The 11,907-nt window shown below is 41.0% G+C and overlaps 1 pseudogene; it reads left to right on the top strand.

Annotated features, from left to right (window-relative positions):
* Nucleotides 1–4,439: 4,439 nt before the first annotated feature.
* On the top strand, nucleotides 4,440–10,414 carry LOC103588138 (annotated as a pseudogene).
* The last annotated feature ends 1,493 nt before the right edge of the window (nucleotides 10,415–11,907 follow it).

The following is an 11,907-nucleotide window of genomic DNA, read 5'->3' on the forward strand; positions in this document are numbered from 1 at the left end:
GACAAGAAAAATAAAAAGAAATAAAAGTTATCCAAATCAAAAAGAAGTAATGTTATCTCTATTTGCAGATTAACCACATGTTCCTACATGTAGAAAACCCCAAAGATTCCACAAAAAAACTGTTAGAACTAATAAATGAATTTGGTAAAGTTTCAGGATGCTAAAACAACATGCAAAAATCAGTAGCATTACTATACACAAATAACATCCTAGCTGAAAAAGAAATCAAAGAAACAATCCCATTTACAATAGTATCAAAAAACACTTAGGAATAAATTTAACCAAGAAAGTGAACGATTTGTACACTGGAAACTATAATACATTATGTTTTAGTCTGTTTTGTGTTGCTATAACAGAATACCTGAGACTGGGTAATTTATAAAGAAAAGAGGTTTATTTGGCTTATGATTCTGGGATGGTTGCATCTGGCATGGGCTTCAGACTGCTTGTACTCATGGTGGAAAAATGGCAGGCAGCTGGTGGGTACAAGTAGATCACATGGCAAGAGGAAGCAAGAGAGAGAGAGAGAGAGAGAGAGAGAGGGGGTACCAGGGTTCTTTAAACAATCAGCTCTAATGGGAACTAATAGAGTGAGAACTCACTCACTACCCCTCTTCCCCCAGGGAGAGGATTAATCCATTCATGAGGGATCTGCCCCCATGACTCAATCAGTTTCCAACACTGCCATATTGGAGATCAAATTTCCACGAGTTTTGGAGGGGACAACACATCCAAACTCCATCACATTAATAAAAGAAATTGAAGAAGACACAAATAAATGGAAATATATCCTGTGTTCACAGATCAGAAGAATTAATATTGTTAAAATACTCATATTACCCAAGAAATATAGAGATTTAATGCAATCTCTATCAAAATTTCAATGGCATTATTCATATAAATAGAAAAAACCTAAAATTTGTGTGGAATCACAAAAAGAAATAAGAATAGTCAAAGTAATACTGAGAAAGAAAAGCAAAGTCGGAGGAATCACACTTTCTGATTTAAAAACTGTGTTACAAAGTTATAGTAATCAAAACAGTATGATACCAGCATAAAAACAGAAACATAGATCAAATGTAACAGGATAGAGAGCCCAGAAATAAATCCAAACACATATGGTCAACAAATTTTCAACAAGGGCCCCAAGTGGACACAATAGGAAAAGGATAGTCTCTTTCACTAAATGGTTCTAAAAAAATTGAATTTTGACATACAAAAGAATGAAATCGAACTTTTATCTTACACCATACACAAAAATCAACTTCAAATGGATAAAAGACCTCTATGTTAGACCTGAAACCATAAAACCCCTAGAAGAGAAGAATAGGAAAACTCCTTAACATTGACATTGGCAACGATTTTTTGGATATCACATCAAAAGCTCAGGCTGCAAAAGCAAAAATAAATAAATGGGACTACGTCAAACTATAAAGCTTCTTCATAGCAAGGAAACAATCAACAAAATAAAAGGCAGGCTATGTACTGGGAGAAATATTTGCAAATCATATATCTGATAATGAATTAATACCTAAAATATATAAGGAACTCAACAGCTCAACAGCAGAAATACAAATAACCCAATTAAAAATGGGCAAAGGACCTTGTTGCAGATTGGATGTCCTCCCAAAGCTTATTGAAGCTTAATCCCTGCTGAGAACATTAAGAGGGTGGAAAATCCTATTATGGTAATTGAAAGGTGGGGCATTAAAGAGGTGTTTAGTTTGTGAGGACCATGCCCTATGAATGGATTATTTCATTGATGGTTTAATGGTTGTCATGGGTGTGGTTCTGATGGCTTGAAAAGGAGAGTGAGTGAGGAAGTTAGTCTCTCTCTAGCTCTGCCATCTGCCATGTGAGACCCTTTGTCACTGTGTATAGTCACCACCAACAAAGCTCTCACCAGATGTGTTCCCTGAACTTTGGACTTCCCAGCCTCCAAAACTATAAGTGATAAATATTGCTGCTTCATCAATTACCCAGTTTCAGGTATTTCTGTTATTAGTAAAGAAAATAAACTAATGCAGACTTGAATAGATATTTCTCCAAAGACATAAAATGACCTACAATGGTATATATATTAAAAGGTGCTCATCGTCACTAATCATCGAGGAAATGCAAATCAAAACCACAATGAGATGTCATCTCACACCTGTACAATGGCTATGATCAAAAAGACGAGATGACAAATGTTGACAAGGGTATGGAAAAAAGGGAGCTCTAGTACACTGTTGGTGGGAATGTAGATTGGTATTGCCATTATGGAAAACAGTATGGAGACTCCCCCAAAACTAAAAATAGAACTACCATATGACCCAGCAATCCCTCTTCTGGTTATATACTCAAAGGAGATGAGAGCACCACCTTGTAAATATATGGGCACATCTCTGTTCATTACAGCATTATTTACAATAGCCGAGATATGGAAACAACTTAAGTGTCTGTCAACAGAAAAATGAATAAAAAATATTACATATACATATGCACACACACATATACACACACACATACACATATCTACAAGGGAATATTATCCAGCATACAAAAAAGGAGATTCTGCCATTTGCCACAACATGGATGGACCTGGAGGACATTACGTTAAGTGAAATAAGCCAGACACAGAAAGAAAAGTATTGCGTGATTTCACTTACATGTGAAATCTTAAACAAAATAAAGGTCAAATGTGCAGGGATAGAGAATAAAACAGTGTTTACCATGGGTGGGGTAGTGGAGGAGGAAATGAGAAAATTGTAGATCAAAGGATACAAAGTATCAGAAATGTAGAATAAAAAAGTAGAGAGACGTATAACATGAGGACTATAGTCAATAAAATTGTATTAATGATTTTTGTTAAATTAGTAGATTTTAGCTGCTCTTTCACGAAAAAATAATTATGTGTGATGATAGGTAGGGGTGTTAATCTGCTTCACTGTAGCAACCATTCTACTATCCATATGTATCCCATAACATCACATTGTAAACCTCAAATATACAAAATAAAATTTATTAAAAAATAATTAGATCTAATGAATATCTATGGAATCCAGCACCCAACAGTTAGAGGATACTCATTCTTTGAAAGTGCACAGGTCCTGAAGGAGCAAAACTTTAAACTAGCATCTTATACCCAGGGACAAAATCCTCCAAAAAGGAAGTTGATATAAAGACTTTTCAAACATACAAAAAATGAAAAAAAATTGTCACCTGTAGACCTGTACTTCAGAAATGGTGAAGAACAGCCTTCCACAAGAAGGAAGATGATACCATGTGGAAATATGGATCTACGGAAAGGAATGAAGAACAATGGAAATGGTAAAGACATGGTAACTATATGTATTTTTTCTAATTATAAATGACAGTTTAAAAAATAATAACAATGTAGTATGGGGCTTATAAGTTATGTGAAAGTAAGGCAGAAGACAATCAGAACAATGACCTGGAGGGAAGAAAAGGAGATGCGCTGTTGTACCATTCTATATACTGCATGTAAAGTTGTAAAGAACACCTGTTACAGAATCTTGCAAATTGCAAACTAATATGGAATGATCAAGAGCAGACTGGTGGTTACCTGGGGGTGGGGAGTGGGTGGGAGAGGTGGGAGGCACAAAATTTGGGGGGATGATGATTGCTTATTATCTTGACTATGGTGATGGTAAAGGTATACCAACTGCATACATCAAAACTTATCAAATTGTACACTTGAAATGTGTGCAGTTTATACTGTTATAAAGCTGTTTTTAAACAGAAGTGTTTTACACAGTATTGGGAAGAAGTTAACCCTGCTCTAAATGCTGATCCAGTATTCCTGAACAAAGCAAAAGCCAAGAGGATCAAATGGTTTGCAAAATTCTTAACTGCAAAAAGGCATATATGTTTAATAATAATAATAATAATAATAATAATAATAAATAATAATAATAATAATAATAAAAATCAACCCCCAAAGAGGTAAAATTTACAATGATTAGCTCCACCTGCCAAAGAAGTCAGAAATGGGACCCAAAATGAGAAGAAAGACCAATGCATAGAAACCAACCCAGAAGTCACACGGGTGACAGGATTCATAGACAAGGTAACTGAAATGTGATACCTGTGTTTCTTATGCTCAGAAGCCAGAAGAGTGAACCGTTGAGTGGCGACACACTGCTGCTTCTCCTTCCCTTGTTCCTCACAGGTGAGTTCACACACATGCCCTCACCCCTAACCCACCTCATTCCCAGCTGAGTGAACACCCAGGCCCATCCACTGCCACGCCATGTGACTGTTACCTAATCCCCACAGGTCATCCAGGTAGCCTCCCAGGGGTGACAATGCTGGGAGCCAGAGGAGGCCTTTGTTCTCTGTCAGTGTCTTTTCGGAGGGAAGTGGCCACAGCAGATGGTTCAGACATGTTTTCCCTGAAGATACGCCCTTTATCGATTCTCTTTCTCTTTGGACAAATGTCCCTGAGCTGAGGCATGAGGCTGGCACAGGGACAGGTTGCCCTCAGGGCCCCTCTCTTGCTGCTTAGGCTCTGGGTGCTCCTGTCTCCAGTCCAGTGTTTCCAAGGCCGTCCCTCATGGCGCTATATCTCCTCCGAGGTGGTGATTCCTAGGAAGGAGATGCAACATGGCAAAGGCCTTCCAGTGCTAGGCTACCTTTCCTACAGCTTGCATTTTGGGGGCCAGAGACACGTCATCCATCTGCAGAGAAAAAAACTGTTTTGGTCCAAGCATCTGCTGGTGATGACTCAAAATGACCAGGGAGCCTTGCAGATGGATTTCCCCTACATCCCTTCAGACTGTTACTACATTGGCTACTTGGAGGAGATTCCTCTATCCATGGTCACTGTCGACACGTGCTACGGGAGCCTGGAAGGGATCATGAAGTTGGATGACGTTGCCTATGAAATCCCCTCAAGGATTCCCGCAGGTTTGAACATGCTGTTTCTCAGACAGTGGCCAACACCAGTGCAATGGGGCCTGCAGATAGACTAGGATGCAAGGAGGACATGGACTCGCTGTTCTCTGAGTCAAATGTCAGTGCAACCACCAGGGCCTCTAGTAAGTTGTATGCATACCATACAGGATCTATAAAAGGTCTCCTTCAGATGGCCCGTGAAGTCTATCTTCTACACAACAATGTTACATTTTGTATCCAATTTCTGACCAGACTTGGTAATTTGGTTGATTCACTGCTTTTAGGTTTTGCTATAAGGTACTATGTTATACAAGTGATTATATATAACAAGTCTGAGGCAACTAAAAACATGTATGACTATGAACATTATATTGCTTATTATGCAAATATCCTGTATCCATTGGTTCAGCCTAGTTCAGCCTTCATGATACTTAAAGATGGACCATATGAGCTTGACCTTGATGTAAGACATAGTATATGCCAAGAGACAATGTAATCATCATCGGTCTCTTAGGAAGACATTATTTACTGGTATCTGTCATAGCAGCCCAACAAGTTGCGAGAAGTATGGGTGTGTATTATGATACAGAATACTGCAGTTGCCAAAGAGCCACCTGCATTATGTTCCTGTACCCTGTGATGACAGATGTACTCAGTAATTGCTCCTATTTGCATATGCAATGAGTAAGTAGGCGTAGCAGTATCTCGTGCTTATACAGACCTAGGCAGAAAGTTCAATTACCCTCCTTTTTCATACCCCACAAAGAAGAATGTTGTAGAGACTCTATAGTGCAGGGATCAGAACTATGTGATTGTGGCTCCTTCAGTCAGTGTTATAGAAACCAATGTTGTAATAGTAACTGTCAGTACACAAATGGAAGCATTTGTGATGCGACAGGATGCTGCATAAACTGCATCTACGCCCCTGCTGGAACGCTCTGCAGGTCTATTAAAAATATATGTGATCTTCCAGAGTACTGTGTGGGGAATGCCACTACACGCGCCCCCCCATTTTTATCTGAAAGATGGAACCCCATGCAGTGAAGAGGGCTACTGCTATGATGGGAATTGCACTGACCGCACAATACACTGCAGAGAAATCTTTGGTGCAAATGCTCACAACGCTGATGATGTCTGCTACAGCATAAGCACAAAATCCTCCCGATTTGGACATTGCGAGAGAAAGGTTGCTGTGGCCAGTTTCCGTGGCTGTGCTACAGATGTCATGTGTGGAAGGCTGCAGTGTGTCAACATCACCAATCTTCCCATGCTGCAGGAGCATATCTCATTCCACCAGTCTTTGATTGAAGGGGTGTGTTTTGGGTTGGATGAACACCGTTCAACAGACACAACGGATGTTGGAAAAGTGAGAAATGGTAACCCCTTTGCTCCTGGAATGTTTTGTAGAAATAGCATTTGCAATGCAAATTTGGCTACACTGAATTATGACTGCGTCCCTGAGAAGTGCAGTTATAAAGGAATTTGCAACAATACAAGGAACTGCCATTGCCATGTAGGCCGGGACCCTCCATTGTGCCTGAAACCTGGTGCTGGTGAGAGTGTAGACAGCGGACACCCTCCCATGAGAGTGAGGAAAGTAACACAGAACACACAATCGATACTATATTTGAGAATGATCTTTGCTCATATTATTGCCCCAGTGTATCGCTCTCTGGAGTGGCCACGAATGTGAGAACTATCCACACCACCACTGTTAAGGAAATCACAATTTCTAAGCCTCAGTGAAAAATAAGTCAGCCTCCTGACCCCTGTGAAAATATAGAAAACGCAGAAGGAACATCTGTGAAAAAGAATCAGCTGAAGAGATGGCAGCGCTCAAATCCACGTTACTTGAAGTCTGCGGGACACACAGGGCCTCCTTCATGCTACAGGGTGACGGGAGGTGCTGTCTTCTGTCACAAGTTCTCTTTGATGGGTTGCTGATGCTCACCTTGGTGTCTTTTACATCTTTTTAAATTAATATTTTTATTCATACATATTTATGGAGTTCAGAGTTGACTATCAGTATTTGTGTACAGTATGTGATTATCAAATCAATATTATTAGCATGTTCATCATTACAGATCGTAATTACCTTTTGTGTCCCTTACCCAGTTCCTCCCTATCCTCTCCCCCTCCCCCTTCCCACTTCTAGTAACTATAGGTCTGTTCTCTCTTTCTGAAAGTTCAATGTTTTATTTCCTTCCTCCCTCCCTCCCTCTTTCCTTCCTTCCTTTGCTTGCACTTATGAGTGAAAATATCCAGTATTTTTCTTTGTGTCTGGCTTATTTCACTTAACATAATTTTCTCTAAGCTCGTCCATGTTGCTATGAATGGCAGAATCTCATTCTTTTTTATGGCTGGTGTCTTTACATCTTTTCTTAAGCCATTAGCAGCCCAAACTGAGCCTGTCCTCTGGCTCTTATTATCTTGCTCTTCCTGAGCCCTAAGTCCTTCAGTGTTTTTCCATGAGCTATGCTATAAGCCAAAGTTAAAAAAAGACTTCTTTATGGTGAGCATTCTGCTTAAAGCTGTATTTACAAAATGACTCTTCTAAGACTGTGTCCATAAGTATTTGCTGTGGTGGGTTCTTGTAACCCCACTCACCAAAGTTGTGGTTGTGACCACCAAAAATGCTTTTAATTACTGCCAAATGACTAGCTAAATCTGAATTTAACAGAAGCAATATTTGGGACATACACTAAAAAACTATTCATTGTTTATCTGAAATTCAAATTGAACAGAGCATCTGATATTTTATCTGGCAATCCTGGGGGGCAGGGGTGCAAAATTGCCTCCAGTTGAGAACCACTGATCTAGGGTGACCAACCATCCCTCTTTGCCCAGGTCTCGCCTGGTTATAGCATTAAAAGCCCAGCATCCTGGGAAATGCCTCAGAACATGGCAGACTGGGACAGTTGGCCACCCTAGATCTATCTTCAATCCTTTGTGCTGGTTTTAGCTTGGCTCCCTATAAGCTCACAACAGCCCTTGGGAAATGCTGGTGCTTTCTGTGGATGGAGAAGCTTCACTGCAAGACTGATGGATAGGGCTCTCCCTGTGGCAACTTCTAAATGGCCCTGTTTGCTGAATTATTGGTTCATCAACATAGCAAAAACATTACCAGTAACAGCTTAAATCAGCCTTCAAAGTGGCCTATTGATTCTGACTGTCTCAGAGTAGATTTTTCTTCCCAGAAAAAGCATCCATATCCCAGATATTTCATCTTAAATAATCCAATATCCAAAGCTAATGAGTCTTCCCCACCAGCAGGTAAGACTATAGCTATATGTTGGTTTTCCTATAAATCCTCAAGATAGATTTTTTGTGAAATGTTTTTGCCTTAATTCAGAATTGTATTGACTTGTCTCCTTCTGCATGTGGGACTGTTACTAGGTGACACAGATTTTTGTTTCCCTGTCACATTATGTTGGGCAAGATAGCAAAGTAAGGCAGAGGGCTGAGGGAGGGATGGTGGTGTTGCAGAAGATTTTTCTGTTCTAATTTATCTATTGCTACCCATGGTATTACTTAGTCCATCACAGACTCCAGACCCCATTCTTTACAGTTTTTTCCACAGAACTCTGGACTTTGGGCAAAATGGAAACAAAACCATCTTCAGTTTCTTTAGCCCATAATTCTTTACAGTTTTTTCCACAGAACTCTGGACTTTGGGCAAAATGGAAACAAAACCATCTTCAGTTTCTTTAGCCCATAATTCTTTACAGTTTTTTCCACAGAACTCTGGACTTTGGGCAAAATGGAAACAAAACCATCTTCAGTTTCTTTAGCCCATAAGGTTTCCAGTCACTGTAATGGCCACATCACAACTGTGTTAGTTGGTGCTATATTGGCTGAAACTACAGTGTTCTCCAAGAATTCAGAAGTGAGGCCATTTACCAATAATTAAACTGAAAAAGATCTCACAATGACTGTGACTGATTTGGTAAATGTTCTGAAAAGCCTGGGAATGCCCCATAATTCCCATCAAGGCATCTGAGAGGCAGGATGCCACGTGACTACGGTGCGTGCAGGAGCCTGCCCGCACCAGTTCGTGAGCGCCCTTACATGCACCTCTTCCTGCGGGTAGCTCAAAATCAGTCTTGGTGGGATTAAGACTGAGGTGACTTGGCAAATGCTACAAATCAGAGATTCCTACCCCCCAACCCCAGAGAGCCATTTATTAAACATGCACTAGCACACCATTGAAATAAATTTGAGTATAATTAATACCTAGAAGCCTGATCAGTTGAGTTGGTTAGGGTTAAGGTTAGGGGTTAGGGTTAGGATTTGGGGTTAGGGTTTAGGGTTGAGGGTTAGGGGTTAGGATTAGACCCAAATATGTTGGTTTTCAGAACTGTGTTTACAGATCACATGTTGACAGATTTGTGGTCCTCAGAGTGCGGGTGGTAGAAAACTCATAACAAGCCTCTTTAAAACCTCTTATTGCATACTGGATTATAGGCTTTCCAGTATTCAGTGGAATTATCTAAGTATTGAAGGCATTTTGAGGTGGAGATAATAAAATTTGAATGTTGAAGCCAAACCTCAACATCTATAGAAAGCACTAATCTATGTGTGGGCAAATTTGCTGGTATTTGGCAAGGAAGAATTTTTAGAGTGCATTCAACAGCTTGTGGAAATGGGTCAAGAATGGGTCCCATATTTAATGTCTGCTAGTCTATATGTTTGTCCTACATTCCTTTGAACTGAGCCTTCTCTTAGAGTCAGGAAGCCTAACAAACAAAGCCCTGCTCTTTCTCATCTTGAGCCCAGTGAAACCTTTTTTTTTTTTTTGTCCTTTTTGAGACTGGCCACACCGTGCTCAGCCAGTGAGCGCACTGGCCATCCCTATATAGGATCCGAACCCGCAGCGGGAGCACTGCTGTGCTCCCAGCGCTGCACTCTCTCGAGTGCGCCACGAGCTCGGCCCGAAACCTTGTTTTTTAAGGGGCACCTTTAATCTAGTGTCCCCATAGGCCAATCCAAATAATGTAAGAGCCTGGGAAGGTGGAACCGGGGACTGCAAGATGAAAGGGAATTACAGCTCATTTCTTTTGCCCAATGTGAAGCAATGGACAATGGGTATCAGTAGGTTCTGTGGCTCTGTGGAAAGCATAACCAGATAACTGAAGTTAGAACTATAAATCTTTTGTTTACTAGATAAAGATGGAGAAGAGAAACTGGCACCTCCCCCGTGAGATAGCATCATCCTTCCAGGAGTGAAGGCAGTGCATTCAGGACCAGGCATACAAGTTGGTGATCTAAGGTGTCAGGGAGGCACCTTACCATGGATGACTTGACAACTGCCCTGCAGGGGAGCAGAGTGAGGGAGATGTTTGGCTCTGGTACAGCCTGTGTTGTTTACCCAGTTTCTGATATACTGTACAAGGGTGAGAACATACATATTCCAACTATGGAGAATGGTCCTAAGCTTGCAAGCTGTATCCTGTGCAAATTGACTGATATCCTGTATAGAAGAGGAGAAAGTGACTGGACAATTGTATTAGCCTGAATGAAAAATACAGGATATGAACTGTATGCTATCGGGACAGACTGTTGCATTTGAATTATGATAGTTTTTTTGGCTACCTGTTACTAGTTGTGCATAATGCAGTTTGTATTATCAGTGTGTTATAAGAGTCACTGTTTCCTCATGCCAGAGAAAATGAACTGCAATTATCAGATAAAATAAAGTCTCTTGAAATAATTCTTCTCCTTGTGGTCATATACCAACTGCTTATGTAGATGGGTTCGTTTGTTTCCATTTGCTTTTATTTATTTATTTTTAAATTCTATTTATTCATTTATGTATTTTTTGTTATTGAAACATAATTGATGGTACATATTTGTGGAGTACAGTGTTGAATATCAATACCTGTGTGCAATATGTGATGCTCAAATCTGAATTATTCATGTATTCAACATTACACAATGTAACTATTTCTTGTGGCCCTTTACCAATTTCTTGCTATCCCCCCCTCCCCCTTTCCCACCTCTGGTGGCCTCATTTCTGTTCTTTCCTTTTGAAACTTGAAAGTATTATTGTGATTGTTATATCTTTCTTTTAAAAATATTTTTGGCTTTCACATGAGTGACATTTCATTTTTTTATTTTTTAAAATTTTTATTGAATCAAAATTGATTATACATATTTTTAGGGTTCAACATTGAGATATGTTGATCAAATCAATATTACTAGCATATATATTACTACAAATTGTAATTATTCTTTATGCCCCTTGTCCAATCCCACCCCATCCCTCTTCCTCTCCCCCTCCCCCCTCTAATCACCCTAGATTTCTTCTCTCCCTCTGAAAGAATAATGGTTACTCTGTTGATCTGCTGCCCAAATGATCTGTCCAATGCTGAGCGGCATGATCAGGTTCCCCAATACTATCATAGAGCAGATGTCTCTTCCGTCACTATGAAATGGGCTCTGTGGAGACAGACATCCTCCTCTTTTATCTCTGCTGGTGACTCTCCTTTGTCGACTCACTCCAGTGGCTGGTGGACCATCTGCGTGCTGGTTGTGGCATCTAGCCACCTTCGCAGCAGCCATGGTTATTGTGGTGGCTTTGGTGGGCCACCCACATGGAGGAGATGTCTTTGGCGGGCCACCCACATGGAGGAGATGTCTTTGGCCTGCTCCATGGTGCTTGCAGTGTGCCTGGTTGTGGACAGCGTCCGATCCCCGGTTCCATGCCCTGGGTCCCCAAGTGGGTCCTGAGATGCTGGCATGGTGTGCCAGGTTGTGGGAGGGGGGTCCAGTCCTAGCTCCTTAACCTGGGTCCCCAGGCACACCCTGAGGCACTGGCACAGTGTGCCTGGTTGTGGGAGGGAGGTTTGGTCCTCTTCTCCATGCCTTGGGCCCCTGGACAGGCCCTGATGTGTTGTGCTGGCATGTCTCATTGTGGGAGGTGGGTCCAGTCCCCTTCTCCATGCCCTGGGTCCCAGGGCAGGCCCTGAGGCGCTGGCACAGTGTGCCTCGCTGTGGGAGGAGGATCCA

Source organism: Galeopterus variegatus, unplaced genomic scaffold (assembly GCF_000696425.1).
Source record: "Galeopterus variegatus unplaced genomic scaffold, G_variegatus-3.0.2 Scaffold526, whole genome shotgun sequence".
Lineage (NCBI taxonomy): Eukaryota > Metazoa > Chordata > Mammalia > Dermoptera > Cynocephalidae > Galeopterus > Galeopterus variegatus.